Here is a 23691-nt window from a genome sequence, read left to right on the forward strand (position 1 = left end):
TAAGCTTTAATTTTCTTTCTCTTATATATCAAGCCCCTTTTAAGAATACTTAAGGATGGAAACTGTCTGCGGAATTATAACGAAGGCAATCAGCTAGCGTCTATGCAATGTTCATGACTACCGTTTGTGTGAACACTCTAGATTGTCATTGTACTTGCCCGAATTTGGTGTTTAATAATTCTTAATTCCCTTTATTTCTGTGGCAATTGTTTGGTGGCCCTGAGGTAGAGGCTTGCAAATGCAGCAAAAGGTAGCTTCATGGCTGGGTTTGAATCTCATGACCGGCAGAAATTGTTACCTTACACTGATGATTGCGTAAGCATGAAACACTAGTGTGTTTAACCATAAATAAATGAATAATTATTATCTAATTATATTAGTGTGTCCAACTATTGATAAACTAGTAGACTCTCAACTAATTTCAGAGAGAAAAAAAAACAAACTAATTTAATCCCAGTCTTTACCATTGTGCAGTTGATGCTGGACTCTATTAATGTTGATTTAGGAGAGGTGGAGATGTTGATTGTGCAACTCTTACTTCACTATATATTCTTTGCTCCAGCAAGCTTACTGGGAGTATCTATTATCTCCCTATACTTATAAGTATACATTTTAAATTACTACTAAGATCTACGTTTGTGATGATCACCATTCAGGTAAATACTGGAAAAAATGTGCAGATATGAAATAGTAATATACGATGAGCATTCCAAAAGTAATGGCTCCTTTTTTTTTATTTCACTTGAATGGGTCCGAGGCAATTGCAGATTGCATAAGTTCAGTCATCATAACCATGCATTCATGACTTGAAAGTTTCATCTCTCTGTTGCACATATTGACAGTGTGAGACTATAACAAAGCAGCTCCTGTCATGGACATGCGTCAGAAGCAGAAATCCGTCATTGAAATTTTCCCTGCATAAAAATATTGAACTGGTATAGATTCATTGACACATATTAAACGTTTACAGAGCCAATGCAGTTGATCTCACAGTTAGGCGATGGGTTCAACGATTTCAGAGTGGTGACAGATGTGAATGAAGAAGCACGCTCTGGACTTTTATGATCAATTTATTAAAAGAGGCAAGCAAAAGTGTATTGAGAATGGTATTGACTATGTAGAAAAATAAAATCTGGAGCACACAAGGTCGCTCATTTTAATGGTACCACTCTCGTTTTCGTAGATCTTTGATGTTTTACCTTTTTAGTTTAAAAAATAGGTGTACTTTTGGAATGACCCTTGTATAAATGTGTGTATATATATATATATATATATATATATATATATATATATATATAAATTCCCTCTGCTTCACTTTTTGTTATCAAGTAAGATCTTTGACTTTCTTGCAGTTTCATCAAATACTTTTGTATGCAAAATCCGATCCCGCATTTTGCTAATTCCTACCCTCTGATGAGAAGGAAAGTATTTCTTTGAAACTCCGTGGATTAAAGACTATCCACTTAAGTGTTTCCTTTTCAAATTAAATGTTTTTAACTCTTTTTCAAAGTGTTTTTTTAACATGTTTTATTAACTATTTGCTCTTATATATATATATATATATATATATTAGCAGGGGTGCCCGGCGTTGCTCGGGTGTTTGGAGGTGTATGCTGTGCAAAAAAAAACAAAAACAAAAAAAATGGTTAATTTTTTAAAACTTTGACCCCTATTATGACCCCTTAAAATTTATAGTTTCGGGCTCAAATCACTTTATTAAGTTAGATCCAGGTTCAAGGAACCTATATCTAAAATTTCAAGTGTCTAGACCCAAAATTGTCGGAGGAGTTTGGTAGAGTTCTTAAAGGTCAAATCGTTGAAATTTGACCCCTTAATAGCCAAATTTCTGGCTGACACCCGTCACATCGGTTTTCCCAAATCTCAGTACCCGGTATTTCAAATTTCGAGTCTATAGACTAAAAATTGACAGAGTTATTGCGTAGGTAAATGTACACAGACATACAGACAGACAGACAGACACGTTCACTTTTATAGATATATAGATAATCGCGTTGACACACCGGTTCTCATCAGATCACTGAAGTTAAGCAACGTTGAGCCTGGTTAGTACCAAATGGGTGACCATTTGGAAATTCTAGGTGCTGTATGTATTCTCTGCGTATCATGGTATTTATTTCCAGTCGTCCTATACATACACTTCACTTGCCACTAGTATTTTACAATGTCAACTCAGGAGAGGTGTAGTTGGAGATTGCGCACCTCCTGCCACAAAAATTTCACATGTAGGCACCACTATGTGGGTATCCATAGTCTGTCAAAAACTGAAGGAGCCTGTGTGTGTGTGTGTGTGTGTGTGTGTGTGTGTGTGTGTGTATATATATATATATATATATATATATATATACACTTCCTTCAGTTATGAATTAACTAGAGTAGACTAGACTCTCAAGACTTAGTTGTGCAACTAACCTAGGAGAAGGAAAACTCTAATTAAATACCAGTCTTTCTTTGCATATCCTAGCACTGTTTTTAATCGTCTTGGACATCTCCTTGCCACTGAACTCAAGCCATACCGATTCAGGAGAGCTGTAGTTGAGGATTGTGCACCCCTTGCTTCAATAAAGATTACCTACACAGGAAGACGTTACAGGGGGTATCCATTGTCCTTTGAGACTGAACGGCTGCCTTGATACAGGGTTTCTCAAAGTGGGCTCTTCGGAACCATGAGCTAGGCTGAGGGGCTCCGGAAGCCTTTTTTTTTTTAAAGAGGACCAAATGCTTTATATGGAAAAATTAAAATTTGGCTGCAGACATTTAATTATTTTTTTTTTTGATTTTTTTAATTTTTTTTTTTTTTACTGGAAAGAGATAAGATACATAATTACAGGTATAAAGAGTTTCAGAATGGTTCATTTTTTTATTTTCTTATTACATTTTCAACCCAAACAAGGCACATTGCCACTTTGATGTAGAGGGCTACTATCAAGGACATAAGCAAAAGGGGTACTATGTAGGGAGTTGGGCAGCAAGATGTTGATTCACGTTACACTTGAACTTCTGCATGTCAGTACAGTTGGGGAAGCAGGGACCCGGAAGGGAATTCCAAAGTCTAGCAGTTCTGGGGAAGAAACTACTTGAGTAGAAAGCTCTCTTACACCTAGAGATCTCTACTGTGTAGGGGTGGGATTTAGCTGCTTGTCAGGTTTGTTGGGGGTATTTACGTCAAAGGGGTACAAGTATTTGCAATTCACGATTAAAATTAACAAAAAATGCGACAATTTTTGAATCAAAAACAAAAAAATGGTTGTAAACATTATCATTAGTTAGTGTTAAAATTTGAAATTAATGTTTTTCATATTTATTTTCAAAATTATCTTGTTAGTGCTCCATGAAAAAACCTTTGCCCTGCTCAGGGGCTCCATGGTGTCCTGAAGTTTGGGAAACTCTGCCTTTTTAACTAGCATAAAATGCCTTTTAAACGTTGCTTTCAAGGTCTGTTTGGCACAGTTTAAAAAAGCTAAAACTGACCCAGATAATATTTGATAAAAAATGCAGTGGACAGGTGTGTTTATTGTAAATCGTTGTTTGAGATAGAAAAAAAAAATATTGAAGATCAAAAATCAATACTAAGTTTTTATGACAAATACTTTATTGTTTATTATTATAGACTTAGATGTGCGTAAAGTATTTCAGGACAGATTAATACATATGCAAAAAAATGACTTTTGGATAATATCTCTGTACTGAAAAAAAAGTTGTTGAAAATAGACATTGTTTTATAATTCCATACATTAAAGGTGTTTACAGCTTCGATAACGGCTTTGTGATCTTCTAATATTTATTTCTATGCTGTTTGGTTTAATTTGGTTGTTTTGTAGTGGAAAACTGTTTTTGGCCTTGCAGAACATGACTGAGTTTTGTAAATTTACAATCAAGCGGTTCTTGTTTACATTGTACATTATTTTAGCTATGGAGACTTTGAGGGATTGTTTAATGTTATAAGGACACCCATTAACCTTTTTTCGCACCTATGCTCCATGCATAATAGTCCAAAAGATTGTCCAGTGCTACCAGATCAGACTGTCCGAAGATACCGGCTTTCTGACCTAAAATGCACCAAACATCGTTTTTTTTCCTTCTTCTTTTACAAAACTCAACCAAAAGCCAAAAACGGTTTTCCTCTACAAAGCCACAAAACTAGACCAAACATGAGATTAAATATTTGAAGATTGTATTTTTGAAGAACTTGAAGCTTAAAAATAATTGAATTCGGCATTTGAAATGAAAAGGGTTGATATGCCGTAAAACACTTCCCAATCAGATCAAGAAGGCTCAATATACGAGATAGAGCAATAATATAAATGAAAATTTTGAATTAAATTATGTAAATTTATTTCCTCCGATGAGATGAGCCATTCATTGAAAATCCATGGATTAAGGAAAAAAACTTTAATTTTTTTGTACTCTTTGTCAAACAATAAATTTGTTGTAAACTTTTAATTTACACAATTTAATTAAAAATGTTCGTGTATATATATATATATATATATATATATATTTATGTGTGTGTGTGTGTGAACCCTTTTTCGGGGTCAACGGCCAACTAGCACCATGTGCGTTGGGGTGGAGAGGGCTCCCATAAGCTTTGGTGAAGGCAACCTTTCTAGGAGAAGCATAATCTCTGATTTAAAAAAAACCATAAAGCGGAAGACCAGTACCCACATTAAGCTGGTCTGCAGTTTAACTTGTTGCTGGCTATCTTGCTCTTGCTTGTTGCTGGACATCAACATTTTGAACTGAGAGAGACTTAGCTGTAGTACAAGGCTAAGACTCTGTAACATCATCTGTGTATAGATACTCCCTCGGGCATTTGTCTATAAAAATGGTCCTGTGGCGATGGAAGTCATTTTTGAGCTCATGGACTTTAAGTGTCTGAGGGAGTGGCACTCGTCTGACAAGAGGTTGCAATCATCATGTATATATATATATATATATATATATATATAGATGTGTAGTACAAAATATTAAAAAAAAACAGCTGACTGTTTTTTTTTCCGCTTCACTTGCAACCCTTTTTTTTTTTTTTTTTTTTGCTTCACCCATTTTTTTTCTGATGAATTCAATTGATGAAAAAAAAAATGACGATTCCATTACAATATGACAAGGTGACGGCCACAGTCATTGCCTACCATCATTTGACCTTAATCAAGACAAACACAATGGTATGATTAACAAAAAATGTATTAAAAGTATTTTACAGAAGTACACCTCATGATTCTGGAGCCATAACTGCCACAAATCTAAATATCCTTATTTAGATGCAACTATATTTATAGCCACTAAGTAAACTCATTATTCTTGAAATGGGTAGATCACCATATCGCATAACAGCATAAACATATACAGCAGAACCCCGGGATACGGTGGCCCTAGGATACGTTTTTTTTCAGGTTACGATGTGGAATGTTTTTTCGACACCTGCTACAGTATTTGCCCCGCCTTACAGTGTTAATTATAATTTAATTTAATTATATACATGTACTGTACTGTATTTTGTTACTAATTTTTAATGCCGTATTCTGGGGTTCTACTGTACTTAACGTTTTATATAAAGATATATTTTTTTTAATTACACTTTCACCCCAAACAAGGCACAGTGCCACTTTGATGTAGGGGACTATTATCGGGAACCTAAGTTGCAGGGGTACCATGTAGGGAGTTTAGCAGCAAGATGTTTGTTTACATTACACTTGAACTTCTGCATGTCAGTACAGTTAGGGAAGCAGGAAACCGGAAGAGAATTCCAAAGTTCTGTAGTTCTGGGGAAGAAGTTATAAGAGTAAAAGGCTTTCTTACATCTAGGGATCTCAACTGTGTAGGGGTTGTACTTTGCTGCTTGTCGGGGGGTATTTTCGTCGAGGGGATACAAGAGCTTGTAGTTCGTCAAAGCATCCACCATTAAAATACTTGTAAAACAGGCAGAGGGATGCAACATTACGTCGGTGGGACAGGGGCTGAAGTTTAGATGACAGTTCGGGACCTAATAAGTTGGCTACTCTTTTGAACCCTGTCCAGAAGTGAGAGACTAGTAGCAGATGCACCAGTCCAAATGTGACACCAGTACTCCATACATGAGCGAATGGTGGCTTTGTAGAGGTACAGGATACTTTCAGGCATAAGTAACTTTCTAGCACGATAGAGAGAGCCCACCTTCTTTGCAGCAGCCTTAGCAATAATCTCGATGTATCTATTCCAACTCGTGTTATATATACAAGTATTGACAGCTAGCTGTTTTTGTTTTTATTTTTTTTATTTTTTTGCACTTTTTTTTCTTTTTCTGATAAATCCGATTGATGAAAAAAAAAATGACGATTCCATTGCAACATGACAGGGTAATCATTGTCTGCCATAATTTGACCTTTTCTAAACTCCGACATCTGCTCATTAGCAAATATGATGCAGCCGAGTTGAACGATAAGTTTCTCGAAAGCCAAGAAAAACAAACTCGCAACACAAATTCGTTTGTTCGAAGAATATACAATGATTTTATTTCTTTCCTCCTGTGCATGCTTCCAAGCGGTAGACAAAAAGGGAAACGGGAGGGCACAGGTCCAGCAGCGGCTCCTGCTACTGTCACTTTTTAACTGGCTCTTGTGCTTAGCCTGCTTATATATCGTGATCTATTCTCTAACAGATTTTCAACCCGACAGCTGTGGGAATCATATACTTGACCTATTCACATCCAGCGACATCAGTTTTGACAACTTTACTCCATCACTCTGGGTCCTGGATATGACCTTAAACTATATCCGATGGTGAGGCCCCAGCTTGCAGGCTTTGGGGAGTGTGGAGCCACCCTTTAATTGGTATTGCTCCCAGGTCCACTCTGACTCAGAGTGGTAGTACCGGTTAGGGTGCTAACTATGGGTTAAATAGAAACCGACTTGAAAAAAACAATATATTCTATTAAAAAATTTTTCTTCAAAATTAATGGATTTGGCATTTAATAACCTGAAAAGGGTTGATATGCCGTAAAACAAAACCAACCAACCATTACTCTGTGCGTTTTAGCGACAGATCATTCTACGTGTGTGCGGGTGTGTGCACGGTCTTAACACATGACACAAACAATTGATTACAAATATCAAAGGGAAAGAAAAATCCAAGACATTCTTTTATATTACTGAGAATTTTCGCTTTAGAAAGTTAATGACGTTTTGTTTCAACTTTGAATTCTTTGAATTAGTCAAACTACTGTCCTCACAACCAGTGATGGAACGATTCCAATATTTTTACCCAATTCTGATACAATTATCGATTCTGTTTTAAATTCCTTATTCTTTAATAATTACCGATTCAGATTCCAAAATTTAATTCAAGAGAAAGAAGTAGAGCCCTCGTATAAAATAAACAGTCATCCAGTTTCCAATCTCTCCACCACCCCCGCTCCCCAAAAGTTTTGCAGAACTCAAGAATCTGAAATTTCGAACAAAACTTTTATTCATGGAAGTAACTTGTTCTCATTCTGTCAGCCATGACCAAGCAGAAGTCTTAAATAAGTTTTAATTTAAAAAAATTTTTTTTTTATTTTTACTATATAGTCCACGCTTATCAAGACTGAAGGATAAGAATTAATAGGTACCGTGAAAATTGGATAAGTTTATTTAAACCTTAATAATTCCCTCCTGTTCGTCCGTTCGTTTGTTTCTTCTCGAGGTTTCTAATGAGTGTATAAATTGGCAACCACTACTCTCTCAATCATATGTTCTGACGTCATTTCCTAATAATTTTCATCATGTCATCTTATAAACTCTCAGTTTATTTACAGGCAGGATCGACTACGTAATCTTTGACCTTTATCTAGAATACATCCTGTTTGCAATATCATGCCAGATACATCTGAACAAATACAATTTTAACTAATATTTATATATTAGCCGTGTTCACAAATATTTAGCAGAATAATAATAATAATAATAAAAAAAAAGTGTGTGTGTGTATATATATATATATATATATATATATATATATATATAATATCCCCTCTTATTAAGCCATGGTCATAAAACCGGTAGCAACAGACAAAGGCTACTAAGCTAATTAAGGAATGCATAAAACTTAGGAACATCATGATAGTAAGACAATACAGAACTCCAAAAATGTGACAGTGGTACATGTTCATTCACAAAATTCTGAGACAGCACATTCAGGACTGCAGAACACAATGCGAAAGGTGATCGCTGGTACATCTCTGAGCAAACACTGTGATTATGCAGAGGGTCCAATGTGAATTTATATCGTTGCAGGTTTGATCTATTCAGCTGCAGCACAGGGTGAGGGGGGGCAAGAACCATGAAATAATCTGTAGGCAACAGAAGCAACTACAGTTACATTCCAGCGAATAGACAGCAGATCTAATCCAAGCAGATCATATACTCCAGAGAGAACAGTTGCAACAGGAAATATGTGGTATATATCTGTAGGCACGATGTAGTAGACGCTTACGAGAATCAGAACACCTTGCCAATGGCGAACACTAGGGACCCGTATTCCAAGTGGGGATGAATCATTAACTTGTAAAGTCTAATCAGCAAATGCTATTCATATAAATTGACTTTTTTTTTCACCCTATTGCTACTTGGAACATAAGGGCTATTTGGGATTGTATCAGACAGAGGACTATGGGGAGTTGAGCAGTTACATTTGAACTTAAGCAGGCCAGTACAGTCAGAGAAACGGGAAACAGGGAGCGAATTCCAAAGTCTAATAGTCCAAGAGAAGAAACTATCAAAGTAGAATACTTTCTGACAACTAGGGACCTCATCGGTGAAGGGGTGGGATTTTTCTGCTTGTGGGATTTATCAAGAGTATGCATGTTGAGAGGGCACAAGTGCTATGAGTTCATCAGATACATTCCATTAAAGTACTTGTAAAACAGGTACAGGAATGTAATATTGCGGCGATGAGACAGGAGTTGGAGCTTGACTGACAGTGCGGGATCTATTAGATTTGAGACTCTTTTTTTTTAGACGCTGTCTAAGAGTGAGAGATTCACCAGCTAAGATGTGGCAACGATACTCCATGCATGGGCAAATCATGGCTTTGTAAAGATATAGGATGCTCTCTGATTTGAATAATTTTCTAGCACGATAGAGGGAACCTACCTTTTTTGCAGCAGCCTTGAAGAGATTAAAAAAATGAAACGTCCAGAATTTTATTTCTTTGTTCTTCTAAATAGTACCGAAATCTAACCCTAAACCAACAACCACAAAGAAGTATACTAGGTTTTTTTTTTACGTTTGTTAGCTTAGTGATACCATTGGAGCACCTGGTGGAGCAGGTGCTAGTGTAATTGCAAGCGTTAAGAGTGGGAAGAGTAAGTTCAAGGAACTTTTGCTATTACTAACCAGCAGAGCATTAGTATTGTTGACAAATGGGAAGAGTCTATAAGATGTGTATGAAGTGTGATTATGTATGGAAATGAAACCTGACTAGTGAAAATTGAGGACATGCGTTGCTTGGTAAGAAATGATATGAGAACGACACAAGGGATGTGTAAAGTTAGTCTTAAAGAAAGACTTAGATCTGATGACTTCAGAGGAAGATTAGATCTAGACATTAAGACAGAACAGAAGATGTTGATGACGTCGCCATGTTAAAAGAATGGATGAGAGTTGAATTTTTTTCCATTTTCTTTATTTTTTTTTTCTATTTAAACATTTTTTTTTACTCTTATTAGACATATATATTTTTTTCGTTTCACCCCAAGCAAGGCACAAACCACTTGGTCGTAAGGGACTATTTCGGATCAGTTTTGCAGGGATACTATTTATGGAGTTTGGCACTGAGATGTCTTTTCACATCATACTTGAATTTCTGCATGTCAGTACAGTCAGGGAAACAGGGGCCCAGGAGGGAATTCCAAAGTGCAGCAGTCCGAGGGGCAAAAAGCTATTCAAGCAGAAGGCTTTACGGCATCTAGGGATCTCTACAGTGTAGGGGTAGGATTTTACTGCTTGTATATTGTCGTCGAGGAAGTCCTAGTGCTCGGAGTTCATCAGACCACTTGCCATTGAAATACTTGTAAAATAGGCAAAAGGATGCCACGTTTCGGCGATGGGACAGAGATTGGAGTTTAGTTGATAGTTCAGGACCTATTAGTTTAATGACTCTTTTTTTGAACCATGTCTAGGTGCGAGAAACTAGTGCCAGCCCAGATGTGGCAACAATACTTTATGCATGGGTGAACCGTCGTCTTGTAGAGATACAGGATACTCTCGAGTATGAGTAGCTTTTTAGCATGGTAGAGAGTCCATCTTCCTCGCACTTTCCACTTCGTTATAAAAGACTACTATTTGGGACCATGTATACAGGAGACTATTTAGGGAGTTGAGCAGTGAGATATATATTTGCATTACATTCAAATTTCTGCAGGTTAGTACAGTTAGGGAAGCAGGAAACTGGGAGGGAATTCCAAAGTCTAGCAGTCCAAAGGACGAAATTATTAATATTTGCAGCATCTAGAAACTTTAACAATGAAGTAGTTTGCTGCTTGTCGGATTAGTCAGGAGTATGTATGTTGAGATGAATTTGTCAGAGCACATTCCATTAAAGTATTTGTAAAATGGGTGCAGAGATGTAATATTGTAGTGATGGGACAGAGATTGGAGCTTAGTTGATAGTGTGGAACTTATTAGATTTGAGACTCTCCTTTTGGACCCTGTTTCATGCTCGAATGGTGACCTTGTGAAGATATAGAATAGTCTCAGATGTGAGTTATTATCTAGCACGGTAGAGGGGAACCCACATTCTTTGCAGGAGTTTTGGTAATATCCTCAATGTTTCAATTCGTGTTGCCTGTGAATGTTAAGCCAAGGAGTTTGAATGATAAGCTCTCAGGTAGTGTTATTAGTAGGGCTGTGATAACAGCATATTCTTTTCATTGTTTTGATTCTTGAGTATATATCCGCTGATATCTTATGTTTTTTTTTATATAGACTGATGTGGTTCTCAGTTGATTGACTGTGTTACTGTGTCGGATATATACTTGAGTCAAAAGAATGAAAAGAATATTCTGTTCTCACAGCACTTGTTATTAGTCCTGGCAATCGGTGGTTGAGAAGGTTTTCTTGTAATTGTTAAAGGAAAGAGGCTTAGTCTTAGTAGCATTTAATGTTACTATTCATTTACGTATCCGTTTCACTACAAACTAGAGGTCGTTTTCTAAAGTTTCCGCCAATGCTTTGGATAGGTGTACATTCGCGTTTCCCTTATATCTGTTTTAGAAAGTTTTTGGGTTAGTAAACAGTTTAAACAGCAGGTTCAATTGACAGGGGAAGGAAAATAAAGACGGAAGTAATAATAGGGATGGACAAAAATAAAGACTTGGCCAGAGATAGATTAGTTTTTAAGTCAATTCAACTGAATATGATTATGATTGTACTTTGCAACATCATTTGTTTGTCATGTTTTATTTTTCTATCTTTTTTTATGAAAATCACTCATAACAAGGCATGAAGCTACTTGATGTCAGGAGTTAAAAAAAAAAAATACTACTTCAAGGTCAAAAACTAGCCAGTGATAAATGTTAGACGGATAGATTTCGGCCCAGAAAACAGCAATTCTCCCCCTTTTGTCAGAAGCATTGCTCGTGGAATGTGAGGACTAAAGGACAAAATAAGGGAAGTGAGAACTACGAGGCAGCCGAAAGTAAACCCAAGGTCAACTTTCTATTTTCCTTTCTAATCTTTATCACAGCATCACTTAGTTTATATTCTGCACTTATATATTCCTTTTCTCACTACAAGATTAGTTTTATTAGACTAGTGTAGTGTTTAAGAGAGATGGAGAAAAATTAAAACTTATTTGGTCCATCCATAACTATAGAAGTCTAATCTCTTTGAATAAATGCTTGTTGAAATTATTGTTAGACTAACTAATGCAACCAGCACCCCCCCCACCACCACCACCAAACCAAGTTCTGACATGGATGCAGAAAAACCACAAGTTTTGCAGATTTTCACCATCACATCACAGGGTGCAGAGCAGTTAATGGCAAAGTCAGAAATTCATATGATCTTTGTAGCCTTAGACTATATCCAGTACCGAGTCACTCAGAACACGACAATGAGTGACCCCCTGGGTCATGATAGTATTATGTAGAGGGCAGAGCTACATGGAATGCAGAAGTGAAATTGCAGAATTGGTGTTTCAGTTGTGTAAAACTTCCCAGCATGCTATGCGATCATGACTTCTGGCACCTACGCATATCACATTTGACTTTTGAGCACTTTGACAATTATATTCTGTCTTCTGGAATAAGTGTTAGGAGTGTGGCTCAGAAGGTACCAGAATACGTTTTTGTTGTATCTCAATAAGTGTAGGTAATACTTGTGTTTATGTAACGAGATTTTTATGCACCCCGGACAGCACCAGATTACCTTGCTGATGATCATGAGGGTTAGGTGAATCAGGAGTGTTGACATTTGGTTAAAGAAACCAGATCCACTCTGAAACTGGAAGCCCAAACCGCAACTACGAGAACCCCATATCTGCTGATGAGAAGTCAATCACAGCTTCTAACAACGAACGGCCAACCAATGAGTTAAAGGTACTGCTACACAGACTTAGGGTCATGTGTATTTTGTATGCTCTGAGCCTTACTGCAGTAGTTCCACTAACAGTTTGCAATTTGGAGACGGAATTGTTTTTGTTGAGATAAGTGATTTCAATCATGCTTTTTATTTTAGATTTAAAATATTAACAACTCCATTTTATTTCAGTATTTAATTTGTGTATTTCTGTTTTATTAAATGCTAGCTTTTTTCTAGTCCAATACCGGCTTCCATCTTATCTAGAAATTACTTATAACGGCACCAACTTACTTTCGGAAGAACCCCCCCCCCCACCATCAGCCTTTTCTTTTATGTCGTAAGCTTCTTAAAACGTTACTAGCTTAAGTTCAGAATAAAATCACGACTTTCTTTTACCGGCTAACTTAAAAAAAAAATGTTTTGAACGCTACTAACTGAATTTCTTTCAATGCAGTTTGCAATTTGGAGACGGAATTGTTTTTGTTGAGATAAGTGATTTCAATCATGCTTTTTATTTTAGATTTAAAATATTAACAACTCCATTTTATTTCAGTATTTAATTTGTGTATTTCTGTTTTATTAAATGCTAGCTTTTTTTTTTTTTTTTTTTTTTTCCCTCGTACATATGTTTATTTATCTACCGAGTTGATAGCAAAAATTACGAATTATACTCATTTTTAGTTCGTGTGAGGGGAATCTATCACCATACTTTCCCTTAAACACGTCTGTTGGACTTTTATGAAGTACAATACTTAATAGTTTTTTTTTTTTTTTTTTTTTTTTTTAATGGAGAGTAGAAAACGCATTGTGGATGCGTTATCGGCAGCTCCTGTTACTCTCGCTTCTTCTTTTTTGTCCCTCAGTCCTCATTTTTTAAATGAGTGATTTTTCGGACAAAGGGAGAAGAAAAAGCTGTTTTCTAGGTTGGCAGTATTTTTGCGAACAGTTTGCTGAGATGGCTTAAATTTTCTGTTTCTATGTCTATCCTTGTAGCCATGTCACTAGTAAGGGTGCTGGAGGTAAACGTTTTGTCTGGGCTGACGTTATCCGCCTGATAGTCAGGGACCCGAACCTTGGATTAACCACTAAGGAGGCCGTCCTATCAGCAGGTGCAAAGTACTGGGGCTGCTGTATTGCCATTTGGTGAATGGATTCTGGACCATGCAGTAGCTTCTGGTGGGGCCTCTCGATGCCATACTAGTGGGTAATTGTTACGGCTTTACCTTATCATTAGCTACAAATAAAAAAAAATTCTTCGTTTCTTTTTCTCTCTTAATTTCCCCTCTCTGTCCTGCTCTAAGTAAATCTGTCGACCTAGTCCACAAATTCCAAAATTTCATCATGACAAGTTTCAAGAAAAAATACACGATTAAACCCGGTTCTCCAACTTCCAACGTAGACCCCTACTACCATGTCTCCTTCTCCAACATCAGGGGTCTACGTTCTAACCTTCCAGAGGTTGAAACCCAATTACAGGAGACTAAACCAGACCTTTTATTTTTAAGTGAAACTGGCATTGGACAGGCTATTTCCCTAGATGAGTTTGCAATTTCAGGATACTCTAACTTAACTTCTAAAACTGACCCCCAAGATCGCCATGGGCATGGAATATGTGCCTATATTAAAGATAGCTTTCCATGTGGGAGGGACATCTCCAGGGAAGATCCTAACTTACCCTATATGTGCTTCCGGGTTGCTTTAGCTCACACTACTGCATTTATATTTACTCTCTATCGCCCCCACAACAGCGGAGTTACTATCTTTCAAAGCATATCTGAGAAAATTGACCAAGTCCTTTCTACTTATCCTTCAGCTAACATTCATATATGTGGAGACTTCAATGTTCACAACGTCGAATGGTTGACCCACTCAAACAAGACCGATGATGAGGGGAGGTTCTGTCATGATTTCTCCATTGCCTATGACCTCACTCAGATTGTTCAGGAACCTACCCGTGTGCCCGATAATGACGGCCAGTATGCGAGCCTACTAGACCTTTTTATCACAACTTGCCCTGAACTATGTTTAGTTTCTGTTCTGTCGCCTCTTGGATCTTCCGACCACTCTGTTGTATCAATCAAGATAAAAATGAAATGTAATAAGTCCCCAGACGTACCTCTTCATCGTACAGTATATCGATACACTAAGGCTGACTGGGATAGCTTCCGTACATTTATATCTGATCTACGTCTGCATTCCATGTTTAAAAAGGATGTGTCCTCTATAGTATTAGACCTAACTGAATGGTTAATTGTAGGTATTGACCATTTCATACCCTCTAAAGTTTCAGCAAAAACCTAACAGCCAGCCATGGTTCTCTCCAGAATGTGCTGCTGCCATTGCGCACAGAAATCACTTTTTCCACTGCTTCAAACGTAATAGATGTATGGAAACTAAAGCCGTTTTCAGGACTGCCAGCAACCATTGTAAGAAAGTAATAAGGAACGCAAGAGTGTTGTATGCTCAATCTGTTAAGTCCAAAGTAGCTGAGCAGCGGGTTGGTTCCCACCAGTTTTGGCAAATAGCAAACAGAATCCTGAACAGAAGCGTGTGCTCCATCCCAACTATTATCAATGGACCTGAGGTAATCTCGTCAGCATCAGACAAAGCCAAACTCTTTGTCAAGAACTTTGCAGCTAATTCTACCCTTTGCGACCAAGACCGCCAACCCCCAATATTTCCTCCTGTATCAGAAAACACGCTATGTGATATACGTATATCTGTATGTGATGTTGCGAAGCTAATCAAAAACCTTGATTCGAGTAAAGCAACTGGCCCTGACGGTATTCCAATTATAGTACTCAAAAAACTTCAACCTGAATTAGCGCCCATACTTACAAAACTGTTTAAACGTTGTCTTAAGGAGAATAGTTTCCCATCTCCCTGGAAAATCTCATCAGTATGCCCTGTATTTAAGAATTCAGGTGATCGCTCATCCCCCTCTCAGTACAGGCCAATAAGTCTCCTGTGCGTCATGAGTAAGTTGCTAGAATCTGCGTTAAATACAGAAGTAATCAAACATCTCAACAAAAATAACCTTCTTAGTGACACTCAATATGGTTTCCGTTCTGCTAGATCTACAGCAGATGTCCTTACAGTTATATCGCATAGGATTAGCAAATCTCTCGACGGTGGCAATCTTTCTAGGGCAATTGCTCTTGACATATCTAAAGCCTTTGATAGGGTATGGCATAAAGGTTTACTTCATAAGATCGCTAGCTATGGTATAGCTGGAAAAGTCTTCTCAATTATTAAATCATTTCTTTCTGATAGGTTCATAAGAGTAGTAGTTGAGGGGCATAAATCAGAAGCTCACAGTATTAATGCCGGTGTCCCTCAGGGATCCATCCTGGGCCCAACTCTTTTCCTGATCTACATTAATGATCTTCCAAATCATATCCTTACATCATTTGTAGACATTTATGCTGACGACACTACCATTTATGGTAGCACATCTAAGACAGTAAATGACCAAGTTCTCTCCAATTCTCTCTCCTCTGATCTTGAGCACGTAGTACAATGGGGAAAGGAGTGGCTGGTTACTTTTAATGCATCTAAAACCAAGCTTCTCTCTTTACATCATCAACATTCTAATTCACATTTGTCATCAATTGAAATGAATGGCTCTCGTCTTCAGGAGGCCTCAAGTTTTGACAAGCTTCTGGGCTTGACCATTACTCCTGATCTTAAATGGAACACGTATATCAAATCTGTTGCCAAGGCCGCTGGAAAAATGGTGGGATCTTTCTATCGATCCAGTAGATATCTCACTGCTGATGCTATTCTCTACCTATATAAGAGCCAGGTACGTCCAAGGATGGAATACTGTTGCCACATCTGGGCAGGAGCTGCTAGAAAGGACTTGTCCTGCCTTGATAGAGTTCAAAATAGACTTCGTAGCCTCGTAGGAGATGTCCTTTTCTCCTCCTTGCAACCTCTATCTCACAGAAGAGATGTTGCGAGTTTGTCTCTGATGTATCGTTATTTTCATGGAAAGTGTTCAACTGAGCTTCAATCTATGGTCCCCCCTCGCCAAACTTTCACAAGAAACACTCGTCTAGCTGTAAACACTATCAATAATTTCCCCCACTCTTTATCTGTGCCTAAACCTAAACGTAGATTCCATGAACAAAGCTTCTTTCTTAGAACTGCACGCCTGTGGAATTGTCTTCCGTTTTCCTGCTTTCCGGCTGACTACAATATGGTTGTGTTCAAGTCTAAAGTAAATAAGTTCTTGATGAGCCGTTCCATATAAGTTATTAAATTTACCAAATTTTCATTACTAATGATTACTATATTGACCAATTTCTACTGTACACTCTTTAACCCTTATCCTTGAGTGGCCTCTGGGCCTTGATAATGTGGTGACGCCTTTGTAAAAAAAAAAAAAAAAAAAAAAAAGTGTCTGGTTATATTCTGAAAAATCCATTACTAGATGAAGATAAGAGTGTAGCCATGGAAACTTAGGGTTAATCTCAGTGTTTGGAGACTATAAACGACTTGATTACACTAATTGATCCCGTGAAGCAGGATTGTGACAAAAACAACACTCGTGCCTTGTTATATTTATATTAAATCTGATGTTCGGTTGAAGGTTTCTTTGAACTAATCTCAAAATAATTTTACAATTTGTAAACTGGTACCAACATTCGCCAACACGGATCCACAGACGAGATTATTGTATGAAGATATATATATATATATATATATATATATATATATTACAAGATATCATAACGGCACGTTTTCACACAGGCAGACTGTTTAGCTGACAACCAACTTGTGCTTGTTTTGTAATTTACTATGAAATGACCAGACGTATATTTATTATCTATGAGGTTGAGGCGTCGCTAGAAACCCAGTAAAACCAGTTGATTTTGTTAAGAGGCCTGACATGAAAAATTGAATGATTTAGGCTTGGGAGAAGGTGGGGTCCGCATGTCGACCAAACACCAACCTCTGTCTCCTCACTGCAGTGTTGCATCATTGTGCCTATTTTACAAGCACTTTAATGGAATGTGCTCTGATAAACTCTTAGCACTTGCAACCCCTCGATATACATGCTCCAGACTAATCTGGCAAACAGAAAAATCCCACCCCTTTACTAAGATCTCTAAATGCCCGAAAGCCTTCAAACTCTAATAGTATCTTCCCTTGAACTGCTAGACTTTGGAATTCGCTCCCTGTTTTCTGCTTTTCTGATTTAAACTTCAGCAAGTGAGTACAATTTAATGTGAGCAACTCCTCACAGTCCCCTATTAGACACAATCCCAAATAGTAGCCTCTTACGCTCCAAGTGGCAATGTACCTTTGTTTACAATAAAAGTTAAAAAAAAGAAAAAAAAAAAAACTTAGCTGTTATGATATTGCATTTAATCTTTCCTTTTGTCAATCATTGAAGAAATTCTTCTAGAGTGAGGCAATTTTTATTTTTTTTTTCAAATCCGAAGTGCTCCTTTTTGAGGGAGCTGGATTTTCCCTCCTACATTAGAAACTGACCTCCTACTTAACTCTTCCTTCATAAGGAGGAAAACAAATAGGAATACAAAAAAAAAAGTAAAGAAACGCTTAAAAATAAGCAAAAATGGATCAAGTCAGTGCAAAAGTTTTTGATGGTTTCTAGAAGGTGACATTTTAAATCATCGTAACTTATTTCATTCATATTGTTACTAGCAAGACCTGTGGAAATTCCACAGGGCTCATTCGTATGTAATACTAGACTATCCGTGACCCGTTGGGTCAGTATGTTATATTAGCTATGGAATTCATGTATGAGCGTGACACTTGTGACGTAAAGAAAATGTTTTTTTTTTTTTTTTTTTTTTTTTTACATAACAGAAACATTTCTATTAAAGTATATTAAAATAAAAAAAGAATATAGATTTCTATGAGTCGTTCTGTTTATTATAATTGATTATTTTTTAAAAAAAAATTACAGTTACTGAATTATAAATGTTTGGCCATACTTACAGGTAAATGTGCACTGAACAGATACTATAATACTTATTATAGTTAAATTCAAATTTTGATATGTTTTTTTTTTTTTTTTTTTTTTTACATCGTTCATTTCTGTATTACGTTTAAGTTATGTTAAACCCCACTCTTCCCATGTTAAATAATAATTTCGAAATAATAACGTTAATATTTCAGTGCGCAGGTCATGCGCGCATATGCAACCAGATGTCGTAAACCGGAAAGTGGGTTACATACATTGTTACAAGGTCATTTGAGTTTTATAATTATATAGATATTGATGTTGGCATTCTGTAAATGTTCAGTGTGAATAGAGATGCTCTGATATTATTGTAGCTTTTTTGTTAAAATTGCAAAAGTATTTATCTAAGCTAGCAGGGACGCCCGGCATAGCCAGGTCGTAAAGTATGCTTAAATATGATGTTTTAATTCTTGCAGATTTTGTATATATTATTATAGAGTTAATGTTCTATTGATTTTTTTATATATTATAAAGTTGCGATTTCAAAAATAAAAAATATATACCATATGACTTTGGTGGCTTGAATCAACACCGAAATAAAAACTTATATATATGAGTTCCTACTGCCGTAATCGAAACCAAAACTTATGAAGAATTCTTGATAAAATTATTTATAAGAAATGGAAGTACATAACAATTAAACGACCCGGATTTAAGCATGACACAGAAAATAACACACACGCTATCGTATTGATATATAGATTACTTACACGTATCACCATAATTAATTCATAACTTTTTTTTCTCGATTATTAAAGCGTCATTCATATTTTTCTTCAATATTCTCATCAATGTTGACCGAAAACGATATTCTTTAGTCAGCAGAAAGGGCATCATCTTTCACGATGATAATGCTCGTCCTCAAACAGTACTACTGATCAAATATCTCCTAGAAGAATTTGGTTGGGAAATTTTGTCCCATCCTGCATATTCTCATGACCTAGCTCCCTCAGATTATCACTTATTTCAAGGATTACAAAACTATTTAGATGGCCTTACATTAACGTCATGAGAGGAGATCGAACATGAGTTAGATTCATATTTCATGTCAAAACCGGAAGAATTTTACAAACGAGGCATTTATAAGCTCGTTGACAGATGGAATCAAGTTATAAAGAACGAAGCTCATAATTGATAAAAAAAAAAATAGTTTTAAAAACATTTTTTTTAATTTTCAAGATGAATTTTTAAATCTGCATAAACTTTGGCACAGACCTAAGATATATACGTTTATATGAAAAAAACAAAAACAATTAAACAGGAAAAAAACATCAAAACGAAAGATTTACCAGTTTCATTCGGATCAATAAACGTCTTCAGAAAAAAGAGTTTTTGATGATTTCTTCTTTTTTTTTTTTTTTTTTTTTTTACATAGGCATCACCACTTATCAAGGCCAAGAGGCCACTCAAGGATAAGCGTTAAAGAGTGTACAGTAGAAATTGGACAATATAGTAATCGTTAGTAATGGAAATTCGGTAAATTTGTTAATAAGTGGAACGGCTCATCAAGAACTTGTTTATGTTAGACTTGAAGACAACCATATTGTAGTCAGCTGGAAAGCAGGAAAACGGAAGACAATTCCACAGGCGTGCAGTTCTAAGAAAGACGCTTTGTTCATGGAATCTACGTTTAGGTTTAGGCACAGATAAAGAGTGGGGGGGGGGAATTATTGATAGTGTTTTTTTTTTTTTTTTGCTTCTGTCTTTTTCATACATCCTGTCTCCACGACATTTCATTTTATATTGTGTATTTTGTCTTTATAGATTTGTATGTGTGTACACAGACAAAAGAAAATATATAATTACTAGGGCTAGGACAACAGCATATTCTTTTCATTGTTTTGACTCTCGAGTGTGTATTCCTCCATATCTTATATGCTTTTATATAAAATATGGTTCTCGGTTGATTAACTGTGTCAGATATATACTCGAGTCAAAACAATCGAAAGAATATTCTGTTGTCATAGCCCTGATAATTACTTATGGTGGACTGTAGTTGAACTGCTATTTTATCGTGAGCAGCGGGGGAGAGCAATTAGAAGTGCATAAGTGGATTAGATACATTTGACAGGATTTGAACTCTTCATGCTGATTTTATAATGAGGCAGTAATTGTTCTGATGACCTTTTTCTGAAATTGGCATTTGGAAATATTTATTATGTTTCTAGATTTTCTTAATGACAAACGGATTTTTTTTTCTGGGTTAGATACCGACAAAGCAAAAGGAAATTTAGTATGTAAAAAATGTCCGTTAAAAAGACGATTTTAATTATGACCCGACCTCTTTTTCTGTTCAACTTAATCATTTTGATTGCGATCGCTTTAATAAGATAGCACATATGAGCAAGGCACTCCCACAATTATTAAGAAAAAAAAGGGCCTCCAACCTGTAACATGTCTAGACAGGACTCCCAAAAGTGTCATGTCATGTCATGTCATGTCTAATAAGATAAAGATATTCGCAATATTGTGAATCTATATATTAATGCGATGATAGCGTGTGTGTTATTTTCTGTGTCACACTTACATCCGGGTTGTTTAATTCTTATGTACTTCCATTTCTTGTCATAAATAATTTTACCAAGAATTCTTCATAAGTTTTGGTTTCGGTTATAGCTGATGGCACTAAAGTCATTTAATTTTTTTATAAACCATTTTATCAAGAATTCCTCATAAATTTCGGTTTCGATTTCGATCATAGCTAATGGCACTCCAATCTATTTTTAAAAATAATTTTATCAAGAATTCTTCATAAGTTTTGGTTTCGGTTTCGATTTCGATTATAGCTGAAAGAAACTAAAGTTATATATATTCATAAGTTTGGGATTCGGTTTCAATTCAAGCTGATGAACCCAAGTCATATAGATATATTTTTGAAATCGCAACTTTATAATGTATAAAAATCGATAGAACATTAACTCTATAATAATATATAGGGAATATGCAAGAATTAAAATATCATATTTAAGCATATTTTATGACCTGGCTACGCCGGGCGTCCCTGCTAGCTTAGATAAATACTTTTGCAGTTTTAACAAAAGAGCTACAATAATATCAGGGCGACTTCATTTACGCTGAACATCTACAGAATGCAACCATCAATATATTACACATGAATGAGTCTCCTGTGGAATTTCCACAGATCCCACTAGTAAAGCATTATTATAGTTAAGTATAACTCTCACTTCTCTTATTTTGTCCTTTAGTTCTTATATTCCATGAGTGATGCTTCTGACAAAGAGGGAAGAATTGCTGCTTTATTGGTTAGAATCTGTTCTCTCTAACACTTATCGTTGGCAAGGTTTTTGACTTTCAAGTCGTGTTTTTTTTATTTATTTTATTTTTAGCACCTTATATCAAGTGGCTTCATGCCTTGTCTGGAGCGGTTTCCAAAAAACAAAAAGCTAATATAAAGTTACATACTTTGCAAGTTGAATAATTTCAAACAGTACCACAAAGAATATAATTTGTGTGTTTTTAGTGCTGGGATGATGAATCGGAAATGTAAATTGGAAACATTTGTGCTAATTTTCCGATGCCTAAAACGATTCCTTTTGTCTTTTTTATTTGCTTTTGTATGAAGCAAAATCTTCCATTGCTGGTAGTAATAATAAAATAAATTTTGATTGATTTCAAATTACCAGTGAAACTAAAATCTATAGATCATACCCCACAAGTCTATTTTTACGTCTGGAAAAAAATGTCTTCACATTTAACATTTGTTTTTACAGTAATCGGACGGAAAAAAAAATAACAACTTTGTAGTTAAATATTTAGAGATTTCTAAAGAATCGGTAATTGTATTGGAATCGGGAATTTAGTCCAGAATCGGTAATTGTATTAGGACTGGAGAAAAATATTGGAATCGTCCCATCACTAGTGTGCGTGTATGTTTGCATATATCTACGTTGATATATATTTGCGTGGAAAAAAAAAAAAAGATCTTTTTGATGAGATTTTAATTATGCATAAACGAAAATAAACCGTATGGAATTACAGTAGAACCCCAGGATATGTTTTTTTTTTTTTCTTTTCTTTCTTTTATCTTTCAGGTTACGATGTGGAATACAATGTTTTTTCGGACCCTAGTTACGATATTTGCCCCACCTTACGGTCAAATTCATAATGTCATTTGATTATATACATGTGTATTATATGCTGTACTGTATTTTATTACTAATTTTTAATATGTAGTGTATAAAATTTTGCTTAGGCCCCGCTATATGGCGATTTCATTTTAATCCCAACCCCAGAACATATTAATGCTGTATCCCGGGGTTTTATTGTATTTACTTTATACTCTTTTTCGCTTCGAACAGGGAATGTTGCCACTTGGAACATAATGGGCAATTATTTGGGATTGTGTCTATGGGCCTGTGGGGAGTTGAGCAGCAAGATGTTTGCTTTGTATTTAAACTTCTGCAGACTAGTACAGTCCGAGGAGCAGGTAATAGGAAGGGAATTTCAAAGTCTAGCAGTCCAAGGGAGAAAACTATTACATTTATATATTTTTTCATTATTGGAATCCTTTGAGATGAGTAATTTATATATTTATTTGTTTGCTTGTGGACTGTTATCCTCATCTTCATAGTTGTTTCACAATGTTTCGACCAACTATTTCTCTGGCTTTCGTCAGGTGGTTAACCGCGACGAGATAAGAATTTATCCCCAGTAATTACTGCCTTCCATAGTTGTTGTTGTTCTTGTCTCACCACGTTTTTGGCCAACTAATCCTCTCGCCTGCTTTATGTAAGATCGAAACCACTATCTTCGGACAATGCTCACCTGGAACCATAGAAACTCAACGCCTCTATCCACTGCGCCATGGACCCAAGGCAATCAAGGTTAGATTTTTGGTCGTATAAATCCAACTTTTTGTTCTTATCTGATCTTTCATCGTCGGATGCGTACCGAATGGTATTATATATTTTTATTTTTTATATTATTGGAATCCTTTGAGACAAGTAATTTATATATTTATTTATTTGAAGAAGGCCAGAGGATTAGTTGGCCGAAACGTCATGAAACAACAACTATAAAGATAAGGATAACAGTCCACAAATAAATAAAAAGAAACTATTATTAATTCTGAGCAAACATTACAAATAAATATGACGAAAATAGTTAAAATTGAAAATAGGC

At 36.0% G+C, this 23691-nt stretch overlaps 1 protein-coding gene and 1 pseudogene across 6 annotated transcripts in view; both read left to right on the forward strand.

Moving 5' to 3' along the window:
- The window catches only part of LOC145263069 (uncharacterized), a 531947-nt gene that overhangs the window by 79850 nt on the left and 428406 nt on the right, over positions 1 to 23691 (forward strand). The window lies entirely within an intron of this gene.
- Positions 1996 to 2111, forward strand: LOC145263531 (5S ribosomal RNA; annotated as a pseudogene).

This window comes from Euprymna scolopes, chromosome 38 (genome assembly GCF_053919585.1).
Source record: "Euprymna scolopes isolate OS-2025 chromosome 38, ASM5391958v1, whole genome shotgun sequence".
NCBI lineage: Eukaryota > Metazoa > Mollusca > Cephalopoda > Sepiida > Sepiolidae > Euprymna > Euprymna scolopes.